This window comes from Trichechus manatus, unplaced genomic scaffold (genome assembly GCF_000243295.1).
Source record: "Trichechus manatus latirostris isolate Lorelei unplaced genomic scaffold, TriManLat1.0 scaffold00006, whole genome shotgun sequence".
NCBI classification, from domain to species: Eukaryota; Metazoa; Chordata; class Mammalia; order Sirenia; family Trichechidae; genus Trichechus; species Trichechus manatus.
Window position 1 is genome coordinate 26,131,107 of NW_004443942.1, and position 17,799 is coordinate 26,148,905.

The following is a 17,799-nucleotide window of genomic DNA, read 5'->3' on the forward strand; positions in this document are numbered from 1 at the left end:
TGCTACCTCTTGAAATGGTTGAATGTCGACCACTTCTTTTTGGTATAATTCTGTGTATTCCTCCCATCTTCTTTTGATGCTTCCTGCATTAATATTTTCCCAATAGAATCCTTCACTATTGCAACTTGAGTCTTGAAATTTTTCTTCAGTTCTTTCAGCTTGAGAAATGCCGAAAGTATTCTTCTCTTTTGGTTTTCTAGCTCCAGGTTTTTGCACATGTCACTATAATATTTTACTTTGTTTTCTCCAGGCGCCCTTTGAAATCTTCTGTTCAGTTCTTTTACTTCATCATTTCTTCCTTTTATTTTAGCTACTCGATGTTCAACAGCACATTTCAGTGTATCTTCTGACATCCATTTTGGTCTTTTCTTTCTTTCCTATCTTTTTAATGACCTCTTGCTTTCTTCATGTATGATGTCCTTGATATCATTCCACAACTCGTCTGGTCTTCAGTCATTAGTGTTCAGTTCTTAAGATGGTCTCTAAATTCAGGTGGGACATACTCAAGGTCATACTTTGGCTCTAGTGGACTTGTTTTAATTTTCTTCAGTTTCATCTTGAACTTGCATTTAAGCAATTGATGGTCTGTTCTGCAGTTGGCCCCTGGCCTTGTTCTGACTGATGATATTGAGCCTCTCCATCATCTCTTTCCACAGATGTAGTCAATTTGATTCCTGTGTATTCCATCCAGCGAGGTCCATGTCACCTTTTATGTTGTTGAAAAAAGATATTTGCAGTGAAGAAGTGGTTGATCTTGCAAAATTCTATCATGTGATGTCTGGCATCTTTTCTATCACCAAGGCCATATTTTCCAACTGCTGATCCTTCTTTGTTTCCAACTTTTGCATTCCAATCACCAGTAATTTGCATGTTCCATCAATTTCAGACTGCAGAAGGTGGTAAAAGTCTTCAATTTCTTCATCTTTGGCCTTAGTTGTTGGTGTGTAAATATGAATAATAGTCTTATTAACTGGTCTTTCTTGTAAGTTTATGGATATTATCCTATCACTGACAGCGTTGTACGTGAGGCTAGATCTTGAAATGTTCTTTTTGATGATGAAAGTACCCCATTCCTCTTTAAGCTGTCATTCCTGGTATAGTAGACCATATGATTATCTGATTCAAAATGGTGAATACCAGTCCATTTCAGCTCACTAACGCCTCGGATATTGATGTTTATGCGTTCCATTTCATTTTTGATGATTTACAGTTTTCCTAGATTCATACTTTATACCTTCTACATTCCGATTATTAACGGATGTTTGCAGCTGTTTCTTCTCATTTTGAGTCATGCTACAACAGCAAATGAAGGTCCCGAAAGCTTGACTCCATCCACATCATTAAGGTCAACTTTACTTTGAGGAGGCAGCTCTTCCCTAGTCGTCTTTTGAGTGCCTTCCAACCTGGGGGGGCTCATCTTCTGGCACTATATTAAACATTGTTCCACTGCTATTCATAAGGTTTTTACTGGCTAATTCTTCTCAAAAGCAGACTTCCGGGTCCTTCTTCCTAGTCTGTCTTAGTCTGGAAGCTCAGCAGAAACCTGTCCGCCATGGGTGACCCTGCTGCTATCTGAATACAGGTGGCATAGCTCCCAGCATCACAGCAACATGCAAGCCCCCACAGCAGGACAAACTGACAGACACATGGGGGTCCGGTGGGATAGACAACCAAAAAAACCACTTCTTCAGGCAATTCATCCAAACTTTCTTAAAGTCTGTCCAAAGCTATCGTGCATACTCCCGTCTGTCTTTGCACATGCTACTTTCTCTTTTTAAAATACTCTTTCCACTTTTCTCTGCATTCAACAGATATTTATGAAGCCTCAACTATGTTCCAGGCACTGAAGATTCAAAGTGAACCATAGTTCCATTATGCTCTGTGCTTCCCTCTTATTGAAGACTCTGCGTGTAATGTATAATAGCTTCCTACTTTTGCCTGACAATGAGCTCCCAAAAGACAGAGTCTGTATGTTTCTCTCTTCATGTCCTGAGTGTCTAGTATAGTGCTAGCACATAATAGCTGCTCAATAGAGTCTAACCAAATGAAAAAATGAATTGTGACCTTTAGTTGGCATTTATATGAGCAATTGACTTGAGGTTTGGCTGAATCCATCTAAGCTGATTTTTTCCAAGTCCAGCTTCTTGAAGTGGAAAAATTGGAAAAATCCTGAAATGACAGTGGTGGAAATAAAGCCCTGTAGCAAATTTCCTGGTTTGCATACCCTTCAAATATAAATTATAAACTTTAAAAAATAAGCACAACACCAAGAACCCAACAGTTAAATCACTATAAACAAAACCCATTTCCATCGAGTTAATTCCAACTCATAGCGACACTGTAGGACAGAATATAATTGCCCCCATACGGTTTCCAAGTCTGTAAATCTTTACAAAAGCAGACTGCCACATCTTTCTCCCTCGGAGTGGCTGGTAGGTTCGAACTGCTGACCTTTCGGTTAGCAGTTGAGTGCTTAACCACTGTGCCACCAGGGCTCCTTGAAATCACTATAGAATGCTGTTATTGTTGTTAGCTGCTCCTGACTCAAGCCTTGGGAAATGCTTGCCCTAAAATACACAAGGAAATCTTCCATTTTGGAAGGTGAGAGGGAAGACTAGCAGATGCACCATTCACATCACTCTGTACAGCGTATCACCCGAACCTCTGAACTCGGCCTCACCATCTGTCTCCTCTGTCCTGGGGTAGCAACCAAATAAGGGGATGGGAGGAGGCCAAACTCCCAAGGTTGTGCTGTTTTGTTTTGTGTTGTTTTGAATATATTAAGTGAGCTGAGCGAGAGAAATAACTTATAAAGTCAAAATAACATGCATTTGCCTGGGGGCTAGATTCAGAGGAAAAAGTTATTAAGACTGAAAAATGCAATCTGTTGTTAGGCAGCTGCCTTATGGCTATGTCTTCTTGTGCTCATCATTACTGCATGCTAAGGAGCATCCCAGACAGTCTGGCAGTAGTTCAATATGGCCTAGAGGGGGCAGAGCCCAGGGGAACAATGAGAAGTTTGTCCATTATCTCAATCAGTGATGATTTTGTTGCCCCCTCCCCATCCCTGGGACAATGACTGAAGACATTTTTGGTTGTCAGATTGTGGGGAGAAGGATTCCTTGCATCTAGTGGGTAGAGGCCAGGGATGCTACTAAACATCCTACAAATGCACAGGACAGCCACAGAACAAAGAACCGTTGGCCCAAAAAGTCAACAGTGCCAAAGTTGAGAAACTAGAAACTAGCCTATAGCACTGGTTTCAAACTTTAGTACATAAGAATCACCCAGAAGATTTGTTAAAACACAGGTTACTGGGCCCCACCCCAGAGACTCTGATTTCGTACCTCTGGACTAGGGCCCAAGAGTTTGCATTTAACAAAGGTGATACTGATGCTGCTCCTGGAACCACACTTGGAGAACCATTGGCCTAGAGCTTCGCTTCTTCGTATATCAGAAGGTGAAAGGGAGCATCTCTCTCTGAAGCATGGTGGATGATCAAGGAAGGGAGCCTCCTTGCAGACCTTTTTGGGGACCTCACTGAGCACCCCCCACTGTCAATAGGAATCTTTCCTTTGTGTCTGTGAACTCCATTGAGTTCAGCCCAAACACCTACTCTGGGTTATAATAAAAAAAGAAAAAAAAAAAACTAGAAAAAAGCATGTTTGAAAGACAAATAACCTGAACAAGCAAGTGACATCAGCTATAACTTGGGTCAGTTTTTGGGCACACTCCATGGAAGGACTCACAGAGCAGATAACAATTGTTCCAGTTCTCCAGAGGGGGCAGCCAGACCAACAAAAGTTCATTTAGTAAGTCTTGGCAAATAAAGACCACAAACAGTTTGGCAATAATAAATTAATGCCCTGCTTGGCTTGTACCCAGGCTCGATACTGTATTCCTGCCAGGCTTTGTGAAAGGGTGGCTTTGAAGGCTTCTGAAAAGGGTCCATTTCTCAAACAATCCCTGCTTTTGTTTGTGGCCACTCTGTTCTTCTCTTTGCTCCTTTTCTTCACTTATCATGAAGGGCACTAACATGAGCATTAAGCTTCTGTCCTCCCAAGAATTGCCACTTCACTTTCTTCCCTCCCAAGATGGTACAAGGAGTCCATTACCAACTTCTGCTGTCACCTATAGAGGCCATCTATGGATGGGACCTAAAGCGTGGGAGACTCAGAGAGATGAGCTTTCTAGTTTTCAAAAAAATCCATTTCCAAGAAAACAAGGAACAAAAGCTACTCACACTTAGAGGCGCTGTTTCTGTTTTGAAGGTGTTTTTAAGGGCGATAAAATGAGATCATTTGGTGAACTTGCTAAGAAATTTAAACCCTTGCAGAACATAGTACGATGTTGATAATGACATTAATAATTATAAAACAAAAAACCAAACCCACTGCCACTGAGTTGATTCCAACTCACAGCGACCCTGTAGGACAGAGTAGAGCAACTTCCAAAAGATCACAGCCATTGAAAACCCCATGGAGCACAGTTCTTCTCTGAAACACATAAGGTCACCATCGATGGAAATCTATTAATGGCAACTTTTAAAAAATATTTATTGAGCTCTTCCTGTGTGTCAGACATAATTCTAAGTGTTCTACATCTGTTATTTTATTCTTTTTTTAAAAAAAGCCTATGAGATAGACATTTTTGTTATCCCCATTTTACAAATGAAACAATAGAGGCAAAAAGAAATTAAGTCAAAGATCTAGAAAGTGATTAGTGCCCGTGAGATGGCTATAGATGTTCCATTTCCTTTGTGGAAAAATGTGGTCTGACTCTGTTGCCAGTTTTGTAACTGTTATGTGCTAAATGGATATTCTATAAGAATAGACTACAGCTTGTGGAGTGTCCTGTACCAATGCTGTGCTTTCAAGCAAATGCCTCTACTTTAGGCAAATATATTGCCAAAGACCAACTCTTACCACCACCGGTGAGGTCCTGCTGGCAGGTACTCAGTGTTCCAACTGTGCTCTAGCTGCTCGTGTCCACTATTTGAGGGTAAGAAGTACTGTTTTAACTATCCTTAGGCAGAGGAGAGAATGCAAAATTGAAAAAGGACCTACCAACAAGAAAGAAATAGAAGACATAGTTTAATATATTGTGAAATTCAATCTCACTGAGTGATTTTAGGTGTGAGTTTAGTGATCATCAAGGCCATTCCAACCTCTACTTCCAGTATCCCAAAAACAGCAGTAGAGACTCAGGTAATGAACCTACCGAAGGACAGACAGTACAAGTGAGACTAGAACTTGGGACAACTGACTTTCTCCTGTGCTCTTTCCATTATACTATCAGCTCCCTATCATTGTTAGATCAGCACCGTGGGCCATGTGGAATTTCCTGGACCCAGCAGATTTGGTAAAATTTGGAATCACAGAATCTTAGCATTTAGAGAGATCTCATCTGGTTTTATCTCTCACTTCCTAGGAAGATGGAGTGAGAGCAGCAGTAACATCATAGGCACTTTCTTGCGACTGCACTTAAAGGTGTGATCTCTGCACAGTGCAGTATTGACTCCCATTCATCAAACATTGTTGAGTCTCACTGTAAGCCAGGCACTGCTATGGGTTACAGAGTCAAGTAAGATAGTGCTCCCTACAAGAGCCTAGCATCAAAGAGACTATGTTGTCGGCTCCTAGAGAGCATCAAGGGAAAGGCAGGAAATAAACATAGGGAAAGAAAGTCAAGATAGAGTTGTGGGGTGTTGAATGCCAGGCCCGGAAGGCTTCACTTTACTCACGGGACAATGCAGGACCACCGAAGGCCTTTTTTTTGACATGGATAGTGTTCTGCTTTGGGAAAAGGAACATGGCATGGTGCCCAGACTTGGGGCCTGATACCAGTGGCAGAAATGGTAGCTAGGATAGCTAGGATATTACTACAGTCATTCAGACAAAAAGTGAGGTGATGACCCAGCAATTTCATGCCCAGGGTTTAGCGAATGGAAATGAAAACATAGGTCCATGAAAAGGCTTACACATAAATACTTACAGTAATTTTATTCACAATAGTCAAAACTAAAAAACAAACAAACAAACAAACAAATAAATGCCCAGCATCAGGAGAATGGATAAACAAATTTTTATTTATTCATGCAATGGAATACTACTCAAAAAAACCAAACCCAACTTATTGTCATCCAGTTGATTCCAACTCATAGCGACCCTGTAGGACAGAGTGGAACTGCCCCATTGTGTTTCCAAGGATATAATCTTTATGGAAGCAGACTGTCACATCTTTCTCCTATGGAGTGGCTGATAGGTTCAAACCGTCAACCTTTTGGTTAGCAGCTGAACACTTAACCACTACGCCACCAGGGCTCCTGGAATACTACTCAGCAATATAAAATAATGAGCTATTGATGCACTAAAGAACATGTAAGAACCCACAGATATTATGCTAAATGATAGGAACTGGACATAAAAGAGTACAAACTGTATGATTCCACTTACATGAAATTCTAGAACAAGCAAACTGATCTAAAATAAAAAAAAATAAGAGTAGTGATTGCCTTGGAGGAGGGAAGAGGTTGACTGAGAAGGAACCCAAGAAATTAGGAGATAAAAATGTTTACCATCATTATAGAAACATGGATGATCTCATTGGATGGACGGTTTCATTTCTCAAATTTGTACACCTAAGGTTTGTGCATTTCAATGCATGCAAATTTTATCTTACTTACAAAATAATTGTATAACAATCATAAGTTTTGAGTGGGAGAAGGAGAGCGGGTGGAGGTATAAATGAAACAAGAATGAAACAATATTGATAAGAGTTGAAGCTGAGTGACAGATGCATGGTGGTTCATTACACTATTCTGTTTATTTTGTATATGTTTGATATTTTCCATAATAAAGTATTAATTACAAATGATGGACCAGGACAGTGGGAAGGGAGAAGCCAGGACAGATGAAAGCCATTGTAGGGGTGGACTCAAAGTGTCTTGGCAATTGCTTGGATGCCGGGGAAAGTTTTCAAAGACAAATGTTGAAAATGATGTAAGATTTCAGTGGTGGTGACTTTAACGAAGTAAGGAGCAGGTTTTAGAGGGGAGGGTGATAGGTCCATTGTGAGGATATGCTGGTGGGACAAGCAGATGGTGATACCCAGCAGGAAGATGAAAAGCAAGGAGGAGAGTGTTTTGCCTTGAGTGTCCTGCAGGCTAGAGGTGGTGGGGGCAGGGGGGAGGGATTTCAGTTTGCTGCAATAAGTTGTCCCACGGGTCTGTATATCACTAGACTAACTACGAGTTGCAGATGAGTCAAAAGTCTCCGTAATTATCTACGGAAGGATGCTTACAATTTGCCAAGTCTGTATCAGAGTGGAGGCACAACCTAGTGGGATAGACTAGCACATAAATATAAATTCAATATAAACTGGCCAAGTGATGATAAAAACATGCAAAGCAGCGCTCTCGGCCCAGCCCAGCTGAGAGAGAAGGGGTGGACCCAAGCCACAGTTACCCCTAAAGAAGACTCCTGAGCTCAGATGGAAATCATGGCCAGCTGTTGCTTCTATGGTTTGAGAACTTCCTGGATACCGAGGAAATACCATGTGAGCCTTATACTTGCAGATCACTTGGGGTAGAATTCATATAATCATAGAATTCTGGATAAATGGAATGAACCTTGAGTTAGATTTAAAAAATACTTATTGGGTGCCTACTATGTCAAAGACGTTGTACTAGGTACTATGTAGGGATTCAAAAGTTAGAAAAAAGATGGAGCCCTTGAGTTCAAGAAGCTCCAGCCTAGTAGTGGGGACAGAGGCAGCTACATAACTGCACATAACAGAGGTGATATGTGAAGAGTGGTAACTTGTAAAAAATTTTCAAAACACAAAAAAGGGAGATAACTTACAACTAGGAGATCATAGAACAGCCCATTTATTTTTACAGACAAGCAAAGCAAGTTTCGGAGAATCCATGTACCCTATTCAAGATTCCATAGCTATTCAACTATTTCAATTGATTTCTTAGACTACAGGGCTATTTGATCCTAGCACTGGTGTTGTGACCCAGGCTTCTTCATCTCTAATCTGGGGCTACTTCTGTGGCAGCATTCCAACAGTTTCCTATTTATTTTAAGAAATCCTGGCCCCCTCACCCCTGCACTTGTGTGTCCACCTTCTTTGTTGTAACAAACTCTGACTACAATGCACTCAGAGTGGATTGAAGTCATTGCCTCCCTGAGCATGAGTTTAATACAATACACTATAAAATTCAAATGGAACCTCTGACCTACATCTATAGAAAGCCAATCTCGACATCAATTAGGCCCTCTACATAATCTCTAACTTGTGATTAAACACATTTAAAAAATACAATTAGCTACGGGCTGGAGTAATGGAGGCTTTTGATTCATAATTGGCTAATTGTTTCCAGAAAATTAACCAAGGCATAAATAACATCCAGTTGGCTCAGCAAGACCCATTGCAAACACACACCTTGATCCCTGCATCTGTCCAGGGTTGAAGGAACTTCATGCCAAAGGGCCCTACCCTCCTCTCCAACTTTAGCTTTTCAAAATGCAAATAGGATAATAGCACTCCCTGGCTCAGAGCCCCTCAGAAGCTCCCCATTATCTTTAGGAGAATGCCCTAACTCCTTGGCATGGCCTTTGAAGCTATTCATGCTCTGGTCTCAGCCTCATGAGACTTTCCTCATTGTGTTCTAGCAACCCTGGCCCTTCGGATCACGGAATCTCATTAACAAATCCCATGAGCAATCCTATTGTTGTTACTAGCTGCCATCGAGTTGGCCCCAACTTATGGTGACTTCATGCACAAAGAACAAAATGTTGCGCATTCCTGCGCCATCCCCATGATTGGTTGGAGATAGAAACATTGTGATCATTTCATCGGTTGATTTTCAGAAGTAGGTCACCAGGCCTTTATTCCTAGTCCATCTTAATCTGGAAGCTCCCTTGAAACCTGTTCAGCATTATAGCAACGTATAAAGCCTCCACTGACAGATGGGTGGTGGTTGCTCATGAGGTGCACTGGCCAGGAATTGAACCTGGGTCTCCCTCATGGAGGGTGAGAATTCCACCACTCAACCATCAATGTCCTCACGGCAATCCCATTAGCAAACTTATGTTTATTCATTTATTCTTTCACTCATTCATTGATGCATGTAGTAAATATTTCATGTGACTTTATTATCTGTCAGCTCCTGGGCAAGGCATTAGAGACTAAGTGATGAAGTAGCAAGTCAAAGAACTTTAATTCCCAGAGGTAAACATTAATCCAATAATCACATGTTGACATGGTTATAAACTGTGAACACACTAAGAGTTGAATAAAGGAATAGCAGAGGCAAAGGTCCTAGGGAGGAGAAGAACCTGATGTGGTTGAGGAACTGACATTGACAGCATAGTAAATGAGTTGCAGTTGGAGAAATAACAAAGGACCAAACCATGCAACACTTTGAAAGCTGGGGTGAGAAAGGTTTTTTTTGTTTTTGTTTTTGTTTTCCCAGAATCCATTGAACATCCCTAGAGAATTTTAAGTAAGGGTAACGACACAATGATCTATGCTCTTAAAGGATTGCACTGGCTACTGGGTAGAGAAAGAATTAAAGGCAAGGAAATCTGGGAACTGGGGGACCCGTTAAGAGACTATTATGGAAAACTAGGCAAGTAGGGTGACCAACTGTCCTGGCGTACCTGCCACTGAGAGGGTTCTCTGGACACAGAATTTTCAGTATTAAAACTGGGAAAGTCCCAGGAAAATCTGGACAAGTTGGCCACCCTAAGGCAAGACATGATGATGTTTTGAATTATGAGATGGCACTAAAGATGGAAGGATAGGGGTGTTCTAGAGTTAGAGGACTTGCTCATGGACTGGACAAGAGGGGTGAAGGAAGAGGAGGACTATTAGTTTCTGACTTGTGCAACCAGTTGGTACAGCCTTCTATTAAGAAAGAAAAAAAGTATGTTCTCATTCCTCTATCTGTCTCAGACTTTCTGAACAGACAGCAAGCAAGCCTAGAAGAACAGAGTGAAAGAAGCCAGCTGCTCACTGTGCAATAACTTCCAGGACTTCAGGCAAGTAACTGATTCTTGCGCTAGGGCCAAAGTCATGGCCAGCCAGGATTTTACCTTGTGTCTTGTTTTCAAGGAAGTCAAAGTAATTTATAACTTACATTAGAATCTTCAAAAAATATCCATATGGCACCAACTAAGAGATGGACAAGGAGACAGACAGACAGAGATAAAAATATCACCTTACTTCTGATAAAGCTACTGCCCACTATGCTCAAAAGCAAATGAGAATGCACCTTCTTGCAGATAGCTGGTTTCCCCCAAAGCTCAGGCTTTGGACCCCAATCTTGCCTTAGCCACTTACCAGCTATGTGACCTCGGGCAAATTACCTAACCCTGTGAACCTCCATTTCTTTGCTTATAAAATGAGGATAATAATTATATACCTTGCAGGGTTATGATAAAATTAGAGATAAGTCGTGTGCTTTCCTTAATACTACCTATCAATCTTGAAGTGCTTTGATTTCAGTAAGGTACTTACGCTTTTTTACATTGTAGGGGGAAAAGGAAAACAATGTGTGTTTCCTCTGACCCATTTTTAGTAAGACCTTCCCTGTACTGCTTTCAAAGCAGTCGTGTGGAATAATGGATGAAAGCTCAGGTTCACAGGACAGACCACCTGCATTGACATCTCAACCCTGCTACTTATTGGAGGTGTAATCTAGAAGAATTTACCTGACTTCTCGCTGCCTCACTCTCCTCATCTGTAAAATAAAGATGATCCCCATCATATCTAGCTAATAGAGTTTTATGAGTATTAAAAGAGATAATTCATGGTGAGTACTTAGTACAATTTCTGGTACACAGAGAGGACTTAATAAATATTATGTGCTATTTACTGTTATTAGTAGGAATAGGTTGCCACTGGCTCTCTCCAATCTCCCATTCATTTCTATTCACAACCAATATTATATATGTGTGTGTTAAGGGGATACTCCCTTTGCACACGGGTTGGGTTCCAAAGGTAACACTTGTCATAGATTGAATTTTGTCACCCAAAAATATCTGTCAACTTGGCTAGGCCATGATTCCCAGTATTGTGTGAATTTCCACCATTTTGTCGTCTGATTTGATTTTTCTATGTGTTGTAAATCCTATCTCTACGATGTTAATGAGATGGGATTATCGGCAGTTATGTTAATGAGGCAAGACTGAATCTACAAGATTGGATGGCATCTTGAGCCAATCTCTTTTGAGATACAAAAGAGAGACGGGAGCAGAGAGATATGGGGACCTCATACCACCAAGAAACAAGAAGAGCCAGGAGAATAGCGCATCCTTTGTACCTGGGGTCCCTGTGCTGAGAAGCTCTTCGACTAGGGAAGATTGATGACAAGGACCTTCCCCCAGAGCTGACAGAGACAGAAAACCTTCCTCTGGAGCTCGCACCCTGAATTCAGACTTCTAGCCTCCTAGACTGTGAGAGAATAAATTTCTCTTTGTTAAAGCCTTGCCCTCGTGGTAGTTCTGTTTAGCAGCACTAGACAGCTAAGACAGTACGTAAGGTGAAAACCACAGGTATTCAAAATTCCCCTTGAAAATGTCTTCAATCCTTGATGAAATACTGTGTACTTGGTTTTATGCTTATAACTCTGTAAAGTAATATGTGTGGATGAATTTATAATGCATTCAGCAATTTATAGTACAGAATCAAAATTATATATGCAAAATTTGCTTTTCTGGTATCTTATAGTATTTTAATATTTTTGCCAAGCGTGGGTTAAATGCATGTGTGATATGATCCCACTATGGTCATCAGGGTGAGAGTTTCTTTGCAAAGCTACTACTTTTCTGTCCAAGGCTAAAGTGACAATAGGTGTAAGAAAGCTAAAGGGACAATTCCCCAATGCCACCATAGCCACAATTAAAAATATGAATGAATAAATCATCCATTCAGCTAACTAAATAAAAATAAATAGCCTTATCCATCAGCATTTATTGAACAACATTTATTGATTTATAAAAAATCACCATGCAATATATACCAGATACTGGCTAAGTGCTTTATAGGTATTCGGGAGAAGTAGTATAGCCCTACGCTCTGGAATTAATTGTTGTAATCCTGGCCCCACTATTTACCAGCTGTGTGACCTTGAACAGGTATTTACATCAGCTGAACCTCATCTGCAATATGGGGATGATAATAGTACCTAACTCATAAGGTTGTTATGATAGATTATTAATAAATTCAATGAACTAGTAATAAAATGGAAAGTGCCTAGAATAATGATATTGCCTGTAGGAGGCACTCAAATATTAGCTTCTATTACTATTATTTCATCATATACCTCATAGGTTCATCAAACCTATGAGGTATAAACTATTCATTACTTTACAGACAAAGGCATTAAGGACCAGAAAGCTTATATAATTTTAAGCTAATGTTTACTGAGTGTGTGCTACAACCCCAACACATTCTTAGTGCTTTCCATAGGTTCCCTAACATTCCTTGAGGTAGGTACTATATCAATCCCATTTTTCAGATAGAGATACTGAGGTTCAGAGATGGCAGAGAACGAGTAAGGAATCAATTTGGCGAAAAGTTCACCTGAATCTCTAAATAAGGGGCCAGAACCAGTGATTATTCCATAAATGGCCCTTTTCAGTTTATCTCCATTCTGGGTCAAACGAGATCATCTTGGTTTAAATTTATTCTGTCCCTTTAACTCTGTTGGTCCTTTGTCTGACTGTATATGTGTATGGTATTGTGCAATCAGTGTTTATTTGTTCCCTCAGCAAGGGTTTATTGAGGACCTACTGTGAGAGCTGCTGGAGACACCGAGATTGAAGATTTACACCCTTCCTTACACTTTCTCCCTGCAGAGAGAACAACAGTGTTCTACATACTCCATGGCCATTGAGTCAATTCTGACTCATAGTGACACAATAGGACAGAGTAGAACTTCACCACAGGGTTTCCAAGGCTGTAATCCTTATGAAAGCAGACCACCACATCTTTCTTCTGCTGAGCAGCTGGTGGGTTTGAACCACTGACCTTTTGGTTAGCAGCCAAGTGCTTAACCACTGCACCACCAGGGCTCCTAGTGTCCCATATAACATATGATATGTCCATATCATCTTTCGAGCTCCCTGCTGTGGGAAGTTTCCCTGGTAATCATATCTCAGCCGCCAAGATGTTGACCTCAGGAGCTCTGCCTAACAGCTAATCAATCAAACTGGCCCTGACTAGCTCTCCAACCAAGAGAAAGCTGTTTTTGAAGATATGACATTCTCAAGAAAAACAGAGATAAACATGACATGTTGGAACTTGTGGTAGAGGCTTGAATCATTTGATTTTTCTCTGCTTCTACAGAACAGTATTTTAATATCTTCAAGTTAAACTGGTTCACCTAAGTTGCCCTAACTTGTGTATATACCTCAAGGTTATTGACAACAAACAAGTCAGGGCAGTGGTACAGGGTTCTGGTCAACCTGGAAGTGTTAGGAAATTAAGTCTTTACATAAGTGGTATCAGTATTTATCCCCATATCTATATGCTGTGGTCATTAGAGCACCAAACCAGAAGCTTAGACAGTCCAGTTGGAGTCTTGGTTTGCCTCAAAAAATCATATGACCTAAACTGGGCCATCTTACCACCTGGAGCCTCAGATCGGTCTTTCATCATTAGAATCAATGAGCTGTTACCCAATAGCTTTCAACACTGCTATTCTGTGATTCTTGGATTTGATTTCCAAGAATGTCCTAGCTTCCTGAAAACCCCCACGCATGAGACTTTCCTTTGTATATATTACTGACAGAGCTAAACTACTATACTCCAGCAAACAGGAAAAGAAATGTGGCCAGAGTAGAAAGTACTCTTAAACAAGAAAAACTACATATGAACTCCTCATTGGTTGATTAGCGAAGAGATATTTCTACACTGAGTTGTAATGATGGCTACATTTATTTTCCTCATCATAAAAAGTTCTAGAATTACCTTTCAGTTAAGCAAGTAGGAAGGTGGAGGGTTTTTTTTTTTTTTTTTACTTTGGCAGTCCCAAGTACCAGTTGGTCCCAAAGAAGGTGTGCATTTTCATATAACTGAGAGGTGTGAGACTAGCCGGGCAATAGCAGCCAATGCTATTTCCATCAGGTTCCTCTTCCTCACCTCCTTTACTCTTCCAAATCCAATCCATAACCATAGAGGCATGGCAAAGGCATGAAGTATTTCAATACCCAGGATTCCGAGAACTGTACCAAGCTTCTACCAGGACTGTTCAGGTGTTCAGAGCCAAACCAGCAGGAAATGGCTTTTCTGTTCCCACTCAATCAAAAGAATAAAAGAAAAATTGCCAAACCTGGCTTGTGGTGTGACCACAGTGATGTCAAAAAGAAGGGGCATGACTGAAAGGAGAAGGTAAGAAACCTGATGCCACCATCACCACCTCTTACACCCCCCCCCACACACACAGACACACACACACACACTCATATACCAGGACAGTCCTATTACTGCCTCTACTTCTTTTTCTAATTTGGTCAATGGGCAGTCCTATCAGCATTAATCTCAGCAGGGGTAAAACTAAAAACATTGAGAATTCCTAGAATTTCCCTCATATGACACCCTAAAGCACAGGAAATGTTCAATTTGTTGCCATTGAAGTCTGGAAAAGGACACTCTCTTAAATTCTACCAAACAAAATAAGTCCTTTCTCCTCAACTCTTAATATCATATCAAATAAAATAGTAACCAACTCTTTTTCCCAAACTCTAAACTCTAGGGTCAAACCTGTTTGTGGTGATGCTAACAGCTTGTAAATTTGAATTTCATGTGGATTATTCATGATTCAGTAGAAACAAAACTTGGTGAATTGAGTTTGCTGCTTCTAGATGATGTTGGGTGCCTTGGTCCATGAGGGTTGAATGATCTAAACTATATAGGGTACGTCAATTATGTGAAATTCAGATTATAATAATTAACTTTCCATTGTTTTCTTTTCCATAGAAATATAGGCTTTATAAAAATTAAAACAGCTACTGCTAGCAGTAAACAAATGTTAACAGAATAATCATTAATAATTACACCAGTGACGTCAATGTTTTTCTAAGAAATACCAACTTGGGGATGGGAGGCAGTTTTGTGTGGTTGAAATACCAGGATGTTCAAAACCCTGGTAGCAGTGCCAGCTCTGCAAAAATCAGTTGTGTGACCTCGGCCAAAATATAACCTCCTTGGTCTTGTTATTTTCCAAGTTTCCCTTAAAAACTCTAAGTCTCAATCACTCTAATTAAAATTGGTGCTTGTCCCACTGCTTTTTACTGTCAGTAATTGTCACTTATCCCAGTCACTGATTAAAATTCTTTTTTTCTAACACAGTCTTTAGTATATAGCATCAATGGATAAAACTTCGGATCTTCAGGTCAGCTTAATATCAAAAGCCCTTCTTTGCAATGATTGTTGTTGTCATTAAGTGCCATCGAGTCCATTTTGACTCATAATGACCCTATGTGACACAGTAGAACTGCCCCATAAGGTTTTCTAGGCTGTAATCTTCACGGGAGCAGATCACCGGCTCTTTCTCCTGCAGAGAAGCTGGGTTGGTTTGAACTACCAACATTTCTGTTAGCAGCTGAGTGCTTAACGTTGCGCCACCAGTGCTTCTTTCCCAATGATAGGACCTGTCAAGATCTGACAGCTTCTAACAGCTTCTGATTAGTCACTTTCATGTAAGCAATCAGCCCTGTGCCTGCTCTTATTCTCCAACTATTCTTGGAAGGCTTCTGAGGAGTTTGAAGTCATTCCATGCCACTCCTTTCCCCCTTCCGCAGGGCAGAAGGACAGAGATTATCAACAACAGAGATATATAGAAAGCAACAGATACATAGGAGATATTTATCTGCACTGCAAAATCATGTGACATTTTCCAGTCATATATGGTAGCTTTCCACTTCTTTATATTAAAAAAAATTATTGTAAACTTTCCAACAGTTTTTTAAACTTAGAGTTGCCAGCCAGGTATTAACTGAAGCAAATATACTGGTGTGTCTCTTAGAATACCCTTTCAATCTGCACTTTTTAAAACCTTATCAATCAGAGAATATTTCTCAGAAGGTACTCTCAGAAGGAAATTGCCTTTTCTGTGGCAATATGTTCTAATATGGCAAATAACTTTTTTTTCAATTTTAAAAGTAATCATGGTCATTATAGAAAGTTTGAAAAATACAGTAGAGTATGGAGAAGGAAAATGAAAATCACACATTGTTTCTCTACCCAGAATTTCTGTTTTCTTTTTCTTTAATAGATTAGTGTAAGTAGATACGAATATGTGCACATTACGTATTTACTTTTTTTTTTTTTTTTTAGTTGAGATCATGCTGAAGCTATAGTTCTCAGTGATTCAATGATGACACATCCAACAATCTCCTTTGGAATGTCACATAAAGTAAGGTTTGTTGCTGACAGATTAGGGCTAAGTGGGTGAAAAGATTTGTCCAGAGTTAGCTGACCCTGTTGAATTTCACTGTAATAGTTAATGGGATTATTCCTACCACACATAACAATTTTTCATGATTCCAGAACAGGTATGATGCTACTCAGACCCCTTTAAAGACATATTTCTGACAATGACTATGTTTATATTTGCTTAATCCAACACTACTTTTCCAAGCATTACTTTCAAATATTTTTTGAGACAAATTCTTGGTAATTTAGCAGGTACAATGGCATTAGAACAACTCATGTTTAGCCAGTCCGAAACAGTTCAGTTAAAAAACAAATCAATTTTTAAAAATTTAATGGCTTGTTATTATGTGGCCCAGTTACCTGGTCTATTGACTACACTTGTGGCCTCCTAGCTAGAAGTCATTTGAGAGTGACAACTCACTCTCAACTATAGACTTTGCTTCATACTTCATGGAGAAATAGAAGCAATCGAAAGAGAACTTCCATAGATACCCACCACAACTACCAACTGCCAGCATCTAGACCCATATATTGTAACCTCACTTTTGTTACTATTGGATAATTGTTCACATCCAGTCTGAAGCCAATAACTCCATTTGTGCTCCATCCTATGCCTTCTCACCAATTCAGAGATGTTGTTCTAGCAAGTCTCTTCTCTCACCTTTGGATGATCCCACCAACGAACACATGTACTCTTATTGCTTCCATCTTGAAAAAAAAATGGCAAAAAAAAAAAAAAAATTTAACCTTCTCTTAACTTTACTTACCCTCCCAGCAAATGTTCCATTTCATTGCTCTTATTTGCAACAAAATTACTCAAGAGACATGTCTCTCTCTCTCTCTCTCTCTTTTTTTTTTTTTCTGTCTACAGTTCGTCTCTTACCATTCTCTTTTCCCTCCTTTGGTCAGTTATATTGAAGTGTAAAATTGTTCTGGTGATTCTATGTCCTTTGCTTTTTAATATGTATTTTAGAATCAGACTGTCATTTTATATAAAAATAGCCTACTGGGGTTCTAATTGTGATTGCATTGAATCTATAGATCAATTGAGGGAAAATTGACAATGAGTCTTCCAATCCACAAACATTGTATATCTCTCCATTTATTTAGGATCTTATTTAATCTCTCAGAAATATTTTGTAGCCTTCAGCATACAAATCTTGCATATATTGTGTTAGATTTATCCCTAAGTAAAATTTATGTTTTTTGATGTTATTGTAAGTAGTATTGTGCTAATAACAAACAGGCTCTTAGACAAAAATAGTTACCAGAGATAAAGAAGAACATGCTACAATGATGAGGGTCAATCTGTCAGGAATATATGACAATTATATATGTACGTAACAACAA